At 30.1% G+C, this 17,967-nt stretch overlaps 14 non-coding genes across 14 annotated transcripts; all 14 read left to right on the forward strand.

Moving 5' to 3' along the window:
* Nucleotides 1–2: 2 nt before the first annotated feature.
* TRNAR-UCG lies at nt 3–76 on the forward strand. The gene has a single exon. It is a non-coding gene; the product is annotated as a tRNA-Arg (tRNA).
* Nucleotides 77–905: 829 nt separating this feature from the next.
* On the forward strand, nt 906–979 carry TRNAR-UCG. Its single transcript has one exon. It is a non-coding gene; the product is annotated as a tRNA-Arg (tRNA).
* An 821-nt stretch (nt 980–1,800) lies between these two features.
* TRNAQ-UUG lies at nt 1,801–1,874 on the forward strand. Its single transcript has one exon. It is a non-coding gene; the product is annotated as a tRNA-Gln (tRNA).
* An 855-nt stretch (nt 1,875–2,729) lies between these two features.
* On the forward strand, nt 2,730–2,803 carry TRNAQ-UUG. The gene has a single exon. It is a non-coding gene; the product is annotated as a tRNA-Gln (tRNA).
* An 873-nt stretch (nt 2,804–3,676) lies between these two features.
* TRNAR-UCG lies at nt 3,677–3,750 on the forward strand. The gene has a single exon. It is a non-coding gene; the product is annotated as a tRNA-Arg (tRNA).
* Nucleotides 3,751–8,529: 4,779 nt separating this feature from the next.
* On the forward strand, nt 8,530–8,601 carry TRNAR-UCG. Its single transcript has one exon. It is a non-coding gene; the product is annotated as a tRNA-Arg (tRNA).
* Nucleotides 8,602–9,478: 877 nt separating this feature from the next.
* On the forward strand, nt 9,479–9,551 carry TRNAR-UCG. The gene has a single exon. It is a non-coding gene; the product is annotated as a tRNA-Arg (tRNA).
* Nucleotides 9,552–10,428: 877 nt separating this feature from the next.
* TRNAR-UCG lies at nt 10,429–10,501 on the forward strand. Its single transcript has one exon. It is a non-coding gene; the product is annotated as a tRNA-Arg (tRNA).
* An 873-nt stretch (nt 10,502–11,374) lies between these two features.
* On the forward strand, nt 11,375–11,447 carry TRNAR-UCG. Its single transcript has one exon. It is a non-coding gene; the product is annotated as a tRNA-Arg (tRNA).
* A 1,766-nt stretch (nt 11,448–13,213) lies between these two features.
* TRNAR-UCG lies at nt 13,214–13,286 on the forward strand. Its single transcript has one exon. It is a non-coding gene; the product is annotated as a tRNA-Arg (tRNA).
* Nucleotides 13,287–14,036: 750 nt separating this feature from the next.
* On the forward strand, nt 14,037–14,110 carry TRNAQ-UUG. Its single transcript has one exon. It is a non-coding gene; the product is annotated as a tRNA-Gln (tRNA).
* A 1,653-nt stretch (nt 14,111–15,763) lies between these two features.
* Nucleotides 15,764–15,836, forward strand: TRNAR-UCG. Its single transcript has one exon. It is a non-coding gene; the product is annotated as a tRNA-Arg (tRNA).
* An 876-nt stretch (nt 15,837–16,712) lies between these two features.
* TRNAR-UCG lies at nt 16,713–16,784 on the forward strand. The gene has a single exon. It is a non-coding gene; the product is annotated as a tRNA-Arg (tRNA).
* An 861-nt stretch (nt 16,785–17,645) lies between these two features.
* TRNAR-UCG lies at nt 17,646–17,718 on the forward strand. Its single transcript has one exon. It is a non-coding gene; the product is annotated as a tRNA-Arg (tRNA).
* The last annotated feature ends 249 nt before the right edge of the window (nt 17,719–17,967 follow it).

The raw sequence follows: 17,967 nt of genomic DNA on the forward strand, positions 1-17,967 counted from the left end.
ATGACCGTATAGCGCAGTGGATTAGCGCGTCTGACTTCGGATCAGAAGGTCGTGGGTTCGAATCCCACTGTGGTCGCTTAAATTATTTCCCTTTACACTTTACACATGCAGATTTCCTTTGGAGAGTGACTCATTAAGTCTACACGATGCAGATTTCCTTTTTCTTGCCATTCCAGGAATCTTACAATTACTGCCAACACCTTCTTTTGTCACACATGGTCTTGTACAATGATTTATCTTATTTTCTTTACTTGATATTACATAGATGTGAGATTTACCCTTAGATAATGTTTGTAAAGTTCTTTCGTAATCTAAAAATAATAATTCGAATGTAATATGTTTAGATAATTATATTTCCATAAATTCAATATCTCTTTTAGTAGGAATACCACGGAGGATACACGTGATCAGGTTGGGGCTGCTTGGTGTGCCCAACGCTGACAATTTTGGAAGGTATTTGGGCCTGCCATCGTTTATAGGTAGAAATAAAAGGGTTGTTTTTCATGCTAACACTATGTGTTGGGTCTATGTCCCCTGGCTTCTTTCTACTTCGTAATTAACAATGATTTTTGGCTTTCAAAAAATAATTATATTTTAATTTTGTAAATTGTGATATAATTATAATTTTTTTAACTTGTATTTAACATTAATATAATTTATTTGTCATATTTTTATTTTATAATTATAATATTATAAAATTTAAAATTATACAGTTCATAACTTAATATAATTTATAAAAATGTATATATAGGCCGCAACTAATATATCGTACAAGGTCTCAAGTGTTATCAAATGATATATTGTATATGCACTGCGCGGCGTATATTCGACATATACGTTCACTTGTTGACAACAATGATTAAATATTCTAAATTAACAATATTAGTTTAAAAGTATATATGTATGACCGTATAGCGCAGTGGATTAGCGCGTCTGACTTCGGATCAGAAGGTCGTGGGTTCGACTCCCACTGTGGTCGCTTAAATTATTTCCCTTTACACTTTACACAATGATTTCCCATTAAGTCTACACGATGCAGATTTCCTTTTCTTGCCATTCCAGGAATCTTACAATTACTGCCAACACCTTCTTTTGTCACACATGGTCTTGTACAATGATTTATCTTATTTTCTTTACTTGATATTACATAGATGTGAGATTTACCCTTAGATAATGTTTGTAAAGTTCTTTCGTAATCTAAAAATAATAATTCGAATGTAATATGTTTAGATAATTATATTTCCATAAATTCATATCTCTTTTAGTAGGAATACCACGGAGGATACACGTGATCAGGTTGCGGGCTGCTTGGTGTGCCCAACGCTGACAATTTGGAAGGTATTTGGGCCTGCCATCGTTTATAGGTAGAAATAAAAGGGTTGCGTTTTCATGCTAACACTATGTGTTGGGTCTATGTCCCCCTGGCTTCTTTCTAACTTCGTAATTAATTTCACAATGATTTTTGGCTTTCAAAAAGATAATTATATTTTAATTTTGTAAATTGTGATATAATTATAATTTTTTTTAACTTGTATTTAACATTAATATAATTTATTTGTCATATTTTTATTTTATAATTATAATATTATAAAATTTAAAATTATACAGTTCATAACTTAATATAATTTATAAAAATGTATATATAGGCCGCAACTAATATATCGTACAAGGTCTCAAGTGTTATCAAATGATATATTGTATATGCACTGCGCGGCGTATATTCGACATATACGTTCACTTGTTGACAACAATGATTAAATATTCTAAATTAACAATATTAGTTTAAAAGTATATATGTATGACCGTATAGCGCAGTGGATTAGCGCGTCTGACTTTGGATCAGAAGGTCGTGGGTTCGACTCCCACTGTGGTCGCTTAAATTATTTCCCTTTAAGAAAAACTTTAAACATAAACTCTTCCCCAACAAAAAGGAAAAATCCTAAAACATAAACTCTTTCCCCACTTTACACGATGCAGATTTCCTTGCGAGAGTGACTCATTAACTCTACAATGCCAACACCTTCTTTTGTCACACATGGTCTTGTACAATGATTTATCTTATTTTCTTTACTTGATATTACATAGATGTGAGATTTACCCTTAGATAATGTTTGTAAAGTTCTTTCGTAATCTAAAAATAATAATTCGAATGTAATATGTTTAGATAATTAGATTTCCATAAATTCAATATCTCTTTTAGTAGGAATACCACGGAGGATACACGTGATCAGGTTGCGGGGCTCCTTGATGTGCCCAACGCTGACAATTTTGGAAGGTATTTGGGCCTGCCATCGTTTATAGGTAAAAATAAAAGGTTGCGTTTTCATGCTAACACTATGTGTTGGGACTATGTCCCCCTGGCTTCTTTCTAGCTTCGTAATTAATTCCACAATGATTTTTGGGTTTAAAAAAAGATAATTATATTTTAATTTTGTAAATTGTGATATAATTATAATTTTTTAACTTGTATTTAACATTAATATAATTTATTTGTCATATTTTTATTTTATAATTATAATATTATAAAATTTAAAATTATACAGTTCATAACTTAATATAATTTATAAAAATGTATATATACAACTAATATATCGTACAAGGTCTCAAGTGTTATCAAATGATATATTGTATATGCACTGCGCGGCGTATATTCGACATATACGTTCACTTGTTGACAACAATGATTAAATATTCTAAATTAACAATATTAGTTTAAAAGTATATATGTATGACGTATAGCGCAGTGGATTAGCGCGTCTGACTTTGGATCAGAAGGTCGTGGGTTCGACTCCCACTGTGGTTAAATTATTTCCCTTTAAGAAAAACTTTAAACATAAACTCTTCCCCAACAAAAAGGAAAAATCCTAAAACATAAACTCTTCCCCAACAAAAAAAATCATCGACACTTTACTTCAGATTTCCTTTTTCTTCATTCCAGGAATCTTACAATTACTGCCAACACCTTCTTTTGTCACACATGGTCTTTTACAATGATTTATCTTATTTTCTTTACTTGATATTACATAGATGTGAGATTTACCCTTAGATAATGTTTGTAAAGTTCTTTCGTAATCTAAAAATAATAATTCGAATGTAATATGTTTAGATAATTATATTTCCATAAATTCAATATCTCTTTTAGTAGGAATACCACGGAGGATACACGTGATCAGGTTGCGGGGCTGCTTGGTGTGCCCAAAAGCTGACAATCTTGGAAGGTATTTGGGCTGCCATCGTTTATAGGTAGAATAAAAGGGTTGTTTTTTCATGCTAACACTATGTGTTGGGTCTATGTCCCCCTGGCTTCTTTCTAATTCGTAATTAATTTCACAATGATTTTTGGCTTTCAAAAAATATAATTATATTTTAATTTTGTAAATTTGATATAATTATAATTTTTTTAACTTGTATTTAACATTAATATAATTTATTTGTCATATTTTTATTTTATAATTATAATATTATAAAATTTAAAATTATACAGTTCATAACTTAATATAATTTATAAAAATGTATACATAGGCCGCAACTAATATATCGTACAGGGTCTCAAGTGTTATCAAATGATATATTGTATATGCACTGCGCAGTGTATATTCGACATATACGTTCACTTGTTGACAACAATGATTAAATATTCTAAATTATCAATATTAGTTTAAAGTTATATATGTTTGACTGTATAGCGCAGTGGATTAGCGCGTCTGACTTCGGATCAGAAGGTCGTGGGTTTGAATCCCATTGTGGTCGCTAAAATTATTTCCCTTGGTCGTGGGTTTGAATCCCACTGTGGTCGCTTAAATTATTTCCCTTTACACTTTACACGATGCAGATTTCCTTTGGAGAGTGACTCATTAAGTCTACACGATGCAGATTTCCTTTTTCTTGCCATTCGAGGAATCTTACAATTACTGCCAACACCTTCTTTTGTCACACATGGTCATGTACAATGATTTATCTTATTTTCTTTACTTGATATTACATAGATGTGAGATTTACCCTTAGATAATGTTTGTAAAGTTCTTTCGTAATCTAAAAATAATAATTCGAATGTAATATGTTTAGATAATTATATTTCCATAAATTCAATATCTCTTTTAGTAGGAATACCACGGAGGATACACGTGATCAGGTTGCGGGGCTGCTTGGTGTGCCCAACGCTGACAATTTTTGAAGGTATTTGGGCCTGCCATCGTTTTATAGGTAGAAATAAAAGGTTGCTTTTTCATGCTTACACTATATGTTGGGTCTATGTCCCCCTGGCTTTCTTTCTAGCTTCGTAATTAATTTCACAATGATTTTTGGCTTTCAAAAAAGATAATTATATTTTAATTTTGTAAATTGTGATATAATTATAATTTTTTTAACTTGTATTTAACATTAATATAATTTATTTGTCATATTTTTATTTTATAATTATAATATTATAAAATTTAAAATTATACAGCTCATAACTTAATATAATTTATAAAATGTATATATAGGCCGCAACTAATATATCGTACAAGGTCTCAAGTGTTATCAAATGATATATTGTATATGCACTGCGCGGCGTATATTCGACATATAGGTTCACTTGATGACAACAATGATTAAATATTATAAATTAACAATATTAGTTTAAAATTATATATGTATGACCGTTATAGCGCAGTGGATTAGCACGTCTGATTTCGGATCAGAAGGTTGTGGGTTGACTCCCACTATGGTCGCTTAAATTATTTCCGTTTAAGAAAAACTTTAAACATAAACTCTACCCCAACAAAAAGGAAAAATCCTATAACATAAACTCTTCCCCAACAAAAGGAAAAATCGTTAATAGACACTTTACACGATGCAGATTTCTTGGAGAGTGACTCATTAACTCTACACGATGCAGATTTCCTTGGGAGTGAAGATGATTTTCTTGCCATTCCAGGAATCTTACAATTGTCACACCATGGTCTTGTACAATGATTTATCTTATTTTCTTTACTTGATATTACATAGATGTGAGATTTACCTTAGATAATGTTTGTAAAGTTCTTTCGTAATCTAAAAATAATAATTCGAATGTAATATGTTTAGATAATTATATTTCCATAAATTCAATATCTCTTTTAGTAGGAATACCACGGAGGATACACTGATCAGGTTGCGGGGCTCCTTGATGTGCCACGCTGACAATTTTGGAAGGTATTTGGGCTTGCCATCGTTTATAGGTAAAAATAAAAGGGTTGCGTTTTCATGCTAACACTATGTGTTGGGACTATGTCCCCTGGCTTCTTTTCTAGCTTCGTAATTAATTCCACAATGATTTTGGGTTTAAAAAAAGATAATTATATTTTAATTTTGTAAATTGTGATATAATTATAATTTTTTTAACTTGTATTTAACATTAATATAATTTATTGTCATATTTTTATTTATAATTATAATATTATAAAATTTAAAATTATACAGTTCATAACTTAATATAATTTATAAAATGTATATATAGGCCGCAACTAATATATCGTACAAGGTCTCAAGTGTTATCAAATGATATATTGTATATGCACTGCGCTGCGTATATTCGACATATACGTTCACTTGTTGACAACAATGATTAAATATTCTAAATTAACAATATTAGTTTAAAATTATATATGTATGACCGTATAGCGCAGTGGATTAGAGTGTCTTACTTCAGATCAAAAGGTCGTGGGTTCGACTCCCACTGTGGTTTGTTGAAATTATTTCCCTTTAAGAAAAACTTTAAACATAAACTCTTCCCCAACGAAAAGGAAAATTCCTAAACATAAACTCTTCCCAACAAAAAGGAAAAATCATCGAATAGACACTTTACTGCAGTTCCTTTTTCTTGCCATTCCAGGAATCTTACAATTACTGCCAACACCTTCTTTTGTCACACATGGTCTTTTACAATGATTTATATTATTTTCTTTACTTGATATTACATAGATGTGAGATTTACCCTTAGATAATGTTTGTAAAGTTCTTTCGTAATCTAAAAATAATAATTCGAATGTAATATGTTTAGATAATTATATTTCCTTAAATTCAATATCTCTTTTAGTAGGAATACCACGGAGGATACACGTGATCAGGTTGCGGGGCTGCTTGGTGTGCCCAAAGCTGACAATCTTGGAAGGTATTTGGGCCTGCCATCGTTTATAGGTAGAAATAAAAGGGTTGTTTTTCATGCTAACACTATGTGTTGGGTCTATGTCCCCCTGGCTTCTTTCTAACTTCGTAATTAATTTCACAACGATTTTTGGCTTTCAAAAAATATAATTATATTTTAATTTTGTAAATTATGATATAATTATAATTTTTTTAACTTGTATTTAACATTAATATAATTTATTTGTCATATTTTTATTTTATAATTATAATATTATAAAATTTAAAATTATACAGTTCATAACTTAATTATAATTTATAAAAATGTATATATAGGCCGCAACTAATATATCGTACAAGGTCTCAAGTGTTATCAAATGATATATTGTATATGCACTGCGCGGCGTATATTCGACATATACGTTCACTTGTTGACAACAATGATTAAATATTCTAAATTAACAATATTAGTTTAAAAGTATATATGTATGACCGTACAGCGCAGTGGATTAGCGCGTTTTGACTTCGGATCAGAAGGTTGTGGGTTCGACTCCCACTGTGGTTGTTGAAATTATTTCCCTTTAAGAAAAACTTTAAACATAAACTCTTCCCAACGAAAAGGAAAAATCCTAAAACATAAACTCTTCCCCAACAAAAGGAAAAATCATCGAATCAGACACTTTACTGCAGATTTCCTTTTTTCTTGCCATTCCAGGAATCTTACAATTACTGCCAACACCTTCTTTTGTCACACATGGTCTTTTACAATGATTTATCTTATTTTCTTTACTTGATATTACATAGGTGTGAGATTTACCCTTAGATAATGTTTGTAAAGTTCTTTCGTAATCTAAAAATAATAATTCGAATATAATATGTTTAGATAATTAGTATTTCCATAAATTCAATATCTCTTTTAGTAGGAATACCACGGAGGATACACGTTCTCAGGTTGCGGGGCTGCTTGGTGTGCCCAAAGCTGACAATCTTGGAAGGTATTTGGGCCTGCCATCGTTTATAGGTAGAAATAAAAGGGTTGTTTTTTCATGCTAACACTATGTGTTGGGTCTATGTCCCCCTGGCTTCTTTCTAACTTCGTAATTATTTCACAATGATTTTTGGCTTTCAAAATATAATATATTTTAATTTTGTAAATTGTGATATAATTATAATTTTTTTAACTTGTATTTAACATTAATATAATTTATTTGTCATATTTTTATTTATAATTATAATATTATAAAATTTAAAATTATACAGTTCATAACTTAATATAATTTATAAAAATGTATATATAGGCCGCAACTATATATCGTACAGGGTCTCAAGTGTTATCAAATGATATATTGTATATGCACTGCGCGTGGTATATTCGACAAATACGTTCACTTGTTGACAACAATGATTAAATATTCTAAATTAACAATATTAGTTTAAAAGTATATATGTATGACCGTATAGCGCAGTGGATTAGCGCTGTCTGACTTCGGATCAAAGGTCGTGGGGGTTCGACTCCCACTGTGGTCGCTGAAATTATTTCTCTTTAAGAAAAACATTAAACATAAACTCTTCCCCAACAAAAAGGAAAATCGTCAAATAGACACTTTACACGATGCAGATTTCCTTGGGAGAGTGAAGATGATTTTCTTGCCATTCCAGGAATCTTACAATTACTGCCAACACCTTCTTTTGTCACACATGGTCTTGTACAATGATTTATCTTATTTCTTTACTTGATATTACATAGATGTGAGATTTATTTTCTTTACTTGATATTACAAAGATGTGAGATTTACCATAGATAATGTTTGTAAAGTTCTTTCGTCATCTAAAAATAATAATTCGAATGTAATATGTTTAGATATTATATTTCCATAAATTCAATATCTCTTTTAGTAGGAATACCACGGAGGATACACGTGATCAGGTTGGGGCTGCTTGGTGTGCCCAACGCTGACATTTTGGAAGGTATTTGGCCTGCCATCGTTTATAGGTAGAATAAAAGGGTTTCTTTTTCATGCTAACACTATGTGTTGGGTCTATGTCCCCTGGCTTCTTTCTAACTTCGTAATTAATTCACAATGATTTTTGGGTTTAAAAAAGATAATTATATTTTAATTTTGTAAATTGTGTTATAATTATAATTTTTTTAACTTGTATTTAACATTAATATAATTCATTTGTCATATTTTTATTTATAATTATAATATTATAAAATTTAAAATTATACAGTTCATAACTTAATATAATTTATAAAAATGTATATATAGGCCGCAACTAATATATCGTACAAGGTCTCAAGTGTTATCAAATGATATATTGTATATGCACTGCGCGGCGTATATTCGACATATACGTTCACTTGTTGACAACAATGATTAAATATTCTAAATTAACAATATTAGTTTAAAAGTATATATGTATGACCGTATAGCGCAGTGGATTAGCGCGTCTGACTTCGGATCAGAAGGTCGTGGGTTCGACTCACTGTGGTCGCTTAAATTTATTTCCCTTTAAAAAAAACTTTAAACATAAACTTCCCAAAAAAGGAAAAATCCTAAACATAAACTCTTCCCAACAAAAAGGAAAAATCGTCAAATAGAACTTACACTTTGCACGATGCTTTCCTTTCCAGGAATCTTACAATTACTGCCAACACCTTCTTTTGTCACACATGGTCTTGTACAATGATTTATCTTATTTTCTTTACTTGATATTACATAGATGTGAGATTTACCCTTACATAATGTTTGTAAAGTTCTTTCGTAATCTAAAAATAATAATTTCGAATGTAATATGTTTAGATAATTAGATTTCCATAAATTCAATATCTCTTTAGTAGGAATACCACGGAGGATACATCTGATCAGGTTGCGGGGCTGCTTGATGTGCCAACGCTGACAATTTTGGAAGGTATTTGGGCCTACCATCGTTTATAGGTAAAATAAAAGGGTTGCGTTTTCATGCTAACACTATGTGTTAGGACTATGTCCCCTGGCTTCTTTCTAGCTTCGTAATTAATTCCACAATGATTTTTTGGTTTAAAAAAAAGATAATTATATTTTAATTTTGTAAATTGTGATATAATTATTATTTTTTTTTAACTTGTATTTAACATTAATATAATTTATTTGTCATATTTTTATTTTATAATTATAATATTATAAAATTTAAAATTATACAGTTCAAAACTTAATATAATTTATAAAAATGTATATATAGGCCGCAACTAATATATCGTACAAGGTCTCAAGTGTTATCAAATGATATATTGTATATGCACTGGCGGTATATTCGACATATACGTTCACTTGTTGACAACAATGATTAAATATTCTAAATTAACAATATTAGTTTAAAACAATATATGTATGACCGTATAGCGCAGTGGATTAGCGCGTCTGACTTCGGATCAGAAGTCGTGGGTTCGACTCCCACTGTGGTCGCTTAAATTATTTCCGTTAAAAAAAACTTTAAACATAATAACAAAAAGGAAAAATCTAAAACATAAACTCTTCCCCAACAAAAAGGAAAAATCGTCAAATAGACACTTTACACGATGCAGATTTCCTTGGGAGAGTGAAGATGATTTTCTTGCCATTCCAGGAATCTTACAATTGTCACACATGGTCTTGTACAATGATTTATCTTATTTTCTTTACTTGATATTACATAGATGTGAGATTTACCCTTAGATAATGTTTGTAAAGTTCTTTCGTAATCTAAAAATAATAATTCGAATGTAATATGTTTAGATAATTATATTTCCATAAATTCAATATCTCTTTTAGTAGGAATACCACGGAGGATACACGTGATCAGGTTGGGGCTGCTTGGTGTGCCCAACGCTGACAATTTTGGAAGGTATTTGGGCCTGCCATCGTTTATAGGTAGAAATAAAAGGGTTGCTTTTTCATGCTAACACTATGTGTTGGGTCTATGTCCCCCTGGCTTCTTTCTAGCTTCGTAATTAATTTCACAATGATTTTTGGCTTTCAAAAAAGATAATTATATTTTAATTTTGTAAATTGTGATATAATTATAATTTTTTTAACTTGTATTTAACATTAATATAATTTATTTGTCATATTTTATTTTATAATTATAATATTATAAAATTTAAAATTATACAGTTCATAACTTAATATAATTTATAAAAATGTATATATAGGCCGCAACTAATATATCGTACAAGTCTCAAGTGTTATCAAATGATATATTGTATATGCACTGCGCGGCGTATATTCGACATATACGTTCACTTGTTGACAACAATGATTAAATATTCTAAATTAACAATATTAGTTTAAAATATATATGTATGACCGTATAGCGCAGTGGATTAGCGCGTCTGACTTCGGATCAGAAGGTCGTGGGTTCGACTCCACTGTGGTCGCTTAAATTATTTCCCTTTAAAAAAACTTTAAACATAAACACTTCCCCAACAAAGGAAAAATCCTAAACATAAACTCTTCCCCAACAAAAAGGAAAAATCGTCAAATAGACACTTTACACGATGCAGATTTCCTTTCCAGGAATCTTACAATTACTGCCAACACCTTCTTTTGTCACACATGGTCTTGTACAATGATTTATCTTATTTTCTTTACTTGATATTACATAGATGTGAGATTTACCCTTAGATAATGTTTGTAAAGTTCTTTCGTAATCTAAAAATAATAATTCGAATGTAATATGTTTAGATAATTATTTTCCATAAATTCAATATCTCTTTTAGTAGGAATACCACGGAGGATACACTGATCAGGTTGCGGGGCTGCTTGATGTGCCCAACGCTGACAATTTGGAAGGTATTGGGCCTGCCATCGTTTATAGGTAAAAATAAAAGGGTTGCTTTTCATGCTAACACTATGTGTTGGACTATGTCCCCTGGCTTCTTTCTAGCTTCGTAATTAATTCCACAATGATTTTTGGTTTAAAAAAAAGATAATTATATTTTAATTTTGTAAATTGTGATATAATTATTATTTTTTTTAACTTGTATTTAACATTAATATAATTTATTTGTCATATTTTTATTTATAATTATAATATTATAAAATTTAAAATTATACAGTTCATAACTTAATATAATTTATAAAAATGTATATATAGGCCGCAACTAATATATCGTACAAGGTCTCAAGTGTTATCAAATGATATATTGTATATGCACTGCGCGGCGTATATTCGACATATACGTTCACTTGTTGACAACAATGATTAAATATTCTAAATTAACAATATTAGTTTAAAAGTATATATGTATGACCGTATAGCGCAGTGGATTAGCGGTCTGATTTCGGATCAGAAGGTCGTGGGTTCGACTCCCACTGTGGTCGCTTAAATTATTTCCCTTTAAGAAAAACTTTAAACATAAACTCTTCCCCAACAAAGGGAAAAATCCTAAAACAAACTCTTTATCGATGCAGATTTCTTGGGAGAGTGAAGATGATTTTACTGCCAACACCTTCTTTGTCACACATGGTCTTGTACAATGATTTATCTTATTTCTTTACTTGATATTACATAGATGTGAGATTTACCCTTAGATAATGTTTGTAAAGTTCTTTCGTAATCTAAAAATAATAATTCGAATGTAATATGTTTAGATAATTAGATTTCCATAAATTCAATATCTCTTTTAGTAGGAATACCACGGAGGATACACGTGATCAGGTTGCGGGGCTGCTTGATGTGCCCAACGCTGACAATTTTGGAAGGTATTTGGGCCTGCCATCGTTTATAGGTAAAAATAAAAGGGTTGCGTTTTCATGCTAACATTATGTGTTGGGACTATGTCCCCCTGGCTTCTTTCTAGCTTCGTAATTAATTCCACAATGATTTTTGGTTTAAAAAAGATAATTATATTTTAATTTTGTAAATTGTGATATAATTATAATTTTTTTAACTTGTATTTAACATTAATATAATTTATTTGTCATATTTTTATTTTATAATTATAATATTATAAAATTTAAAATTATACAGTTCATAACTTAATATAATTTATAAAAATGTATATATAGGCCGCAACTAATATATCGTACAAGGTCTCAAGTGTTATCAAATGATATATTGTATATGCACTGCGCGGCGTATATTCGACATATACGTTCACTTGTTGACAACAATGATTAAAATTTCTAAATTAACAATATTAGTTTAAAAGTATATATGTATGACCGTATAGCGCAGTGGATTAGCGTCTGATTTGGATCAGAAGGTCGTGGGTTCGACTCCCACTGTGGTCGCTTAAATTATTTCCCTTTTAAGAAAAACTTTAAACATAAACTCTTCCCCAAAAAAAGGAAAATCCTAAAACATAAATTCTTCCCCAACAAAAAGGAAAATTTAACAAGGAGAGTGACTCAAGGAATCTTACAATTACTGCCAACACCTTCTTTTGTCACACATGGTCTTGTACAATGATTTATCTTATTTTCTTTACTTGATATTACATAGATGTGAGATTTACCCTTAGATAATGTTTGTAAAGTTCTTTCGTAATCTAAAATAAATAATTCGAATGTAATATGTTTAGATAATTATATTTCCATAAATTCAATATCTCTTTTAGTAGGAATACCACGGAGGATACACGTGATCAGGTTGCGGGCTGCTTGGTGTGCCCAACGCTGACATTTTGGAAGGTATTTGGGCCTGCCATTTTATAGGTAGAAATAAAAGGGTTGCGTTTTCATGCTAACACTATGTGTTGGTCTATGTCCCCCTGGCTTCTTTCTAGCTTCGTAATTAATTCCACAATGATTTTTGGTTTCAAAAAATAATTATATATTTAATTTTGTAAATTGTGATATAATTATAATTTTTTTAACTTGTATTTAACATTAATATAATTTATTTGTCATATTTTTATTTTATAATTATAATATTAAAATTTAAAATTATACAGTTCATAACTTAATATAATTTATAAAAATGTATATATAGGCCGCAACTAATATATCGTACAAGGTCTCAAGTGTTATCAAATGATATATTGTATATGCACTGCGCGGCGTATATTCGACATATACGTTCACTTGTTGACAACAATGATTAAATATTCTAAATTAACAATATTAGTTTAAAAGTATATATGTATGACCGTATAGCGCAGTGATTAGCGCGTCTAATTTCGGTTCAGAAGGTCGTGGGTTCAACTCCCACTGTGGTTGCTTAAATTATTTCGCTTTAAGGAAAACCCTGCCAACACATTCTTTTGTCACACATGGTCTTGTACAATGATTTATCTTATTTTCTTTACTTGATATTACATAGATGTGAGATTTACCCTTAGATAATGTTTGTAAAGTTCTTTCGTAATCTAAAAATAATAATTCGAATGTAATATGTTTAGATAATTAGATTTCCATAAATTCAATATCTCTTTTAGTAGGAATACCACGGAGGATACACGTGATCAGGTTGCGGGGCTGCTTGATGTGCCAACGCTGACAATTTTGGAAGGTATTTGGGCCTGCCGTTTATAGGTAAAATAAAAGGGTTGCGTTTTCATGCTAACACTATGTGTTGGGACTATGTCCCCCTGGCTTCTTTCTAGCTTCGTAATTAATTCCACAATGATTTTTGGGTTTAAAAAAGATAATTATATTTTAATTTTGTAAATTGTGATATAATTATAATTTTTTTTAACTTGTATTTAACATTAATATAATTTATTTGTCATATTTTTATTTTATAATTATAATATTATAAAATTTAAAATTATACAGTTCATAACTTAATATAATTTATAAAAATGTATATATAGGCCGCAACTAATATATCGTACAAGGTCTCAAGTGTTATCAAATGATATATTGTATATGCACTGCGCGGCGTATATTCGACATATACGTTCACTTGTTGACAACAATGATTAAATATTCTAAATTAACAATATTAGTTTAAAAGTATATATGTATGACCGTATAGCGCAGTGGATTAGCGCGTCTGACTTTGGATCAGAAGGTCGTGGGTTCGACTCCCACTGTGGTCGTTTAAATTATTTCCTTTTAAGAAAAACTTTAAACATAAACTCTTCCCCAACAAAAAGGAAAAATCCTAAAACATAAACTTTTCCCAACAAAAAGCCTCAAGGAATCTTACAATTACTGCCAACACCTTCTTTTGTCACACATGGTCTTGTACAATGATTTATCTTATTTTCTTTACTTGATATTACATAGATGTGAGATTTACCCTTAGATAATGTTTGTAAAGTTCTTTCGTAATCTAAAAATAATAATTCGAATGTAATATTTTTAGATAATTATATTTCCATAAATTCAATATCTCTTTTAGTAGGAATACCACGGAGGATACACGTGATCAGGTTGCGGGGCTGCTTGGTGTGCCCAACGCTGACAATTTTGGAAGGTATTTGGGCCTGCCATCGTTTTAGGTAGAAATAAAAGGGTTGCGTTTTCATGCTAACACTATGTGTTGGTCTATGTCCCCTGGCTTCTTTTCTAGCTTCGTAATTAATTCCACAATGATTTTTGGCTTTCAAAAAAGATAATTATATTTTAATTTTGTAAATTGTGATATAATTATAATTTTTTTACTTGTATTTAACATTAATATAATTTATTTGTCATATTTTTATTTTATAATTATAATATTATAAAATTTAAAATTATACAGTTCATAACTTAATATAATTTATAAAAATGTATATATAGGCCGCAACTAATATATCGTACAAGGTCTCAAGTGTTATCAAATGATATATTGTATATGCACTGCGCGGCGTATATTCGACATATACGTTCACTTGTTGACAACAATGATTAAATATTCTAAATTAACATATTAGTTTAAAAGTATATATGTATGACCGATAGCGCAGTGGATTAGCGTCTACTTTCGGTTCAGAAGGTCGTGGGTTCAACTCCACTGTGGTTGCTTAAATTATTTTCTTTAAGGAAACCTGCCAACACTTTTGTCACACATGGTCTTGTACAATGATTTATCTTATTTTCTTTACTTGATATTACATAGATGTGAGATTTACCCTTAGATAATGTTTGTAAAGTTCTTTCGTAATCTAAAAATAATAATTCGAATGTAATATGTTTAGATAATTATATTTCCATAAATTCAATATCTCTTTTAGTAGGAATACCACGGAGGATACACGATCAGGTTGCGGGGCTGCTTGATGTGCCCAACGCTGACAATTTTGGAAGGTATTTGGGCCTGCCATCGTTTATAGGTAAAATAAAAGGGTTGCGTTTTCATGCTAACACTATGTGTTGGACTATGTCCCCTGGCTTCTTTCTAGCTTCGTAATTAATTCCACAATGATTTTTGGTTTAAAAAAAGATAATTATATTTTAATTTTGTAAATTGTGATATAATTATAATTTTTTTTTAACTTGTATTTAACATTAATATAATTTATTTGTCATATTTTTATTTTATAATTATAATATTATAAAATTTAAAATTATACAGTTCATAACTTAATATAATTTATAAAAATGTATATATAGGCCGCAACTAATATATCGTACAAGGTCTCAAAGTGTTATCAAATGATATATTGTATATGCACTGCGCGGCGTATATTCGACATATACGTTCACTTGTTGACAACAATGATTAAATATTCTAAATTAACAATATTAGTTTAAAAGTATATATGTATGACCGTATAGCGCAGTGGATTAGCGCGTCTGACTTCGGATCAGAAGTCGTGGGTTCGACTCCCACTGTGGTCGCTTAAATTATTTCCTTTAAAAAAACTTTAAACATAAATTCCCAACAAAAAGGAAAACCTAAACATAAACTCTTCCCAACAAAAAGGAAAAATCGTCAATTAGACACTTTACACGATGCAGATTTCCTTTGAAGATGATTTTCTTGCCATTCCAGGAATCTTACAATTGTCACACATGGTCTTGTACAATGATTTATCTTATTTTCTTTACTTGATATTACATAGATGTGAGATTTACCCTTAGATAATGTTTGTAAAGTTCTTTCGTAATCTAAAAATAATAATTCGAATGTAATATGTTTAGATAATTATATTTCCATAAATTCAATATCTCTTTTAGTAGGAATACCACGGAGGATACACGTGATCAGGTTGCGGGGCTGCTTGGTGTGCCCAACGCTGACAATTTTGGAAGGTATTTGGGCCTGCCATCGTTTATAGGTAGAAATAAAAGGGTTGCTTTTTTCATGCTAACACTATGTGTTGGGTCTATGTCCCCCTGGCTTCTTTCTAACTTCGTAATTAATTTCACAAATGATTTTTGGCTTTCAAAAAAGATAATTATATTTTAATTTTGTAAATTGTGATATAATTATAATTTTTTAACTTGTATTTAACATTAATATAATTTATTTGTCATATTTTTATTTTATAATTATAATATTATAAAATTTAAAATTATACAGTTCATAACTTAATATAATTTATAAAATGTATATATAGGCCGCAACTAATATATCGTACAAGGTCTCAAGTGTTATCAAATGATATATTGTATATGCACTGCGCGGCGTATATTCGACATATACGTTCACTTGTTGACAACAATGATTAAATATTCTAAATTAACAATATTAGTTTAAAAGTATATATGTATGACCGTATAGCAGTGGATTAGCGCGTCTGACTTCGGATCAGAAGGTCGTGGGTTCGACTCCCACTGTGGTCGCTTAAATTATTTCCCTTTAAAAAAACTTTAAACATAAACACTTCCCCAACAAAAAGGAAAATCCTAAACATAAACTCTTCCCCAACAAAAAGGAAAAATCCACTTTACACGATGCAGATTTCCTTTCTCTTACAATTACTGCCAACACCTTCTTTTGTCACACATGGTCTTGTACAATGATTTATCTTATTTTCTTTACTTGATATTACATAGATGTGAGATTTACCCTTAGATAATGTTTGTAAAGTTCTTTCGTAATCTAAAAATAATAATTCGAATGTAATATGTTTAGATAATTATATTTCCATAAATTCAATATCTCTTTTAGTAGGAATACCACGGAGGATACACGTGATCAGGTTGCGGGGCTGCTTGATGTGCCCAACGCTGACAATTTTGGAAGGTATTTGGCCTGCCATCGTTTATAGGTAAAATAAAAGGGTTGCGTTTTCATGCTAACACTATGTGTTGGACTATGTCCCCTGGCTTCTTTCTAGCTTCGTAATTAATTCCACAATGATTTTTGGTTTAAAAAAAAGATAATTATATTTTAATTTTGTAAATTGTGATATAATTATAATTTTTTTAACTTGTATTTAACATTAATATAATTTATTTGTCATATTTTTATTTTATAATTATAATATTATAAAATTTAAAATTATACAGTTCATAACTTAATATAATTTATAAAAATGTATATATAGGCCGCAACTAATATATCGTACAAGGTCTCAAGTGTTATCAAATGATATATTGTATATGCACTGCGCGGCGTATATTCGACATATACGTTCACTTGTTGACAACAATGATTAAATATTCTAAATTAACAATATTAGTTTAAAAGTATATATGTATGACCGTATAGCGCAGTGGATTAGCGCGTCTGATTTCGGATCAGAAGGTCGTGGGTTCGACTCCACTGTGGTCGCTTAAATTATTTCCCTTTAAGAAAAACTTTAAACATAAACTCTTCCCCAACAAAAGGAAAAATCCTAAAACATAAACTCTTCCCAAAAAAAAGGAAAAATCGATGCAGATTTCTTGGAGAGTGAAGATGATTATTACAATTACTGCAACACCTTCTTTTGTCACACATGGTCTTGTACAATGATTTATCTTATTTTCTTTACTTGATATTACATAGATGTGAGATTTACCCTTAGATAATGTTTGTAAA

This window comes from Ipomoea nil, unplaced genomic scaffold (genome assembly GCF_001879475.1).
Source record: "Ipomoea nil cultivar Tokyo-kokei standard unplaced genomic scaffold, Asagao_1.1 scaffold0862, whole genome shotgun sequence".
Classification (NCBI taxonomy): domain Eukaryota; kingdom Viridiplantae; phylum Streptophyta; class Magnoliopsida; order Solanales; family Convolvulaceae; genus Ipomoea; species Ipomoea nil.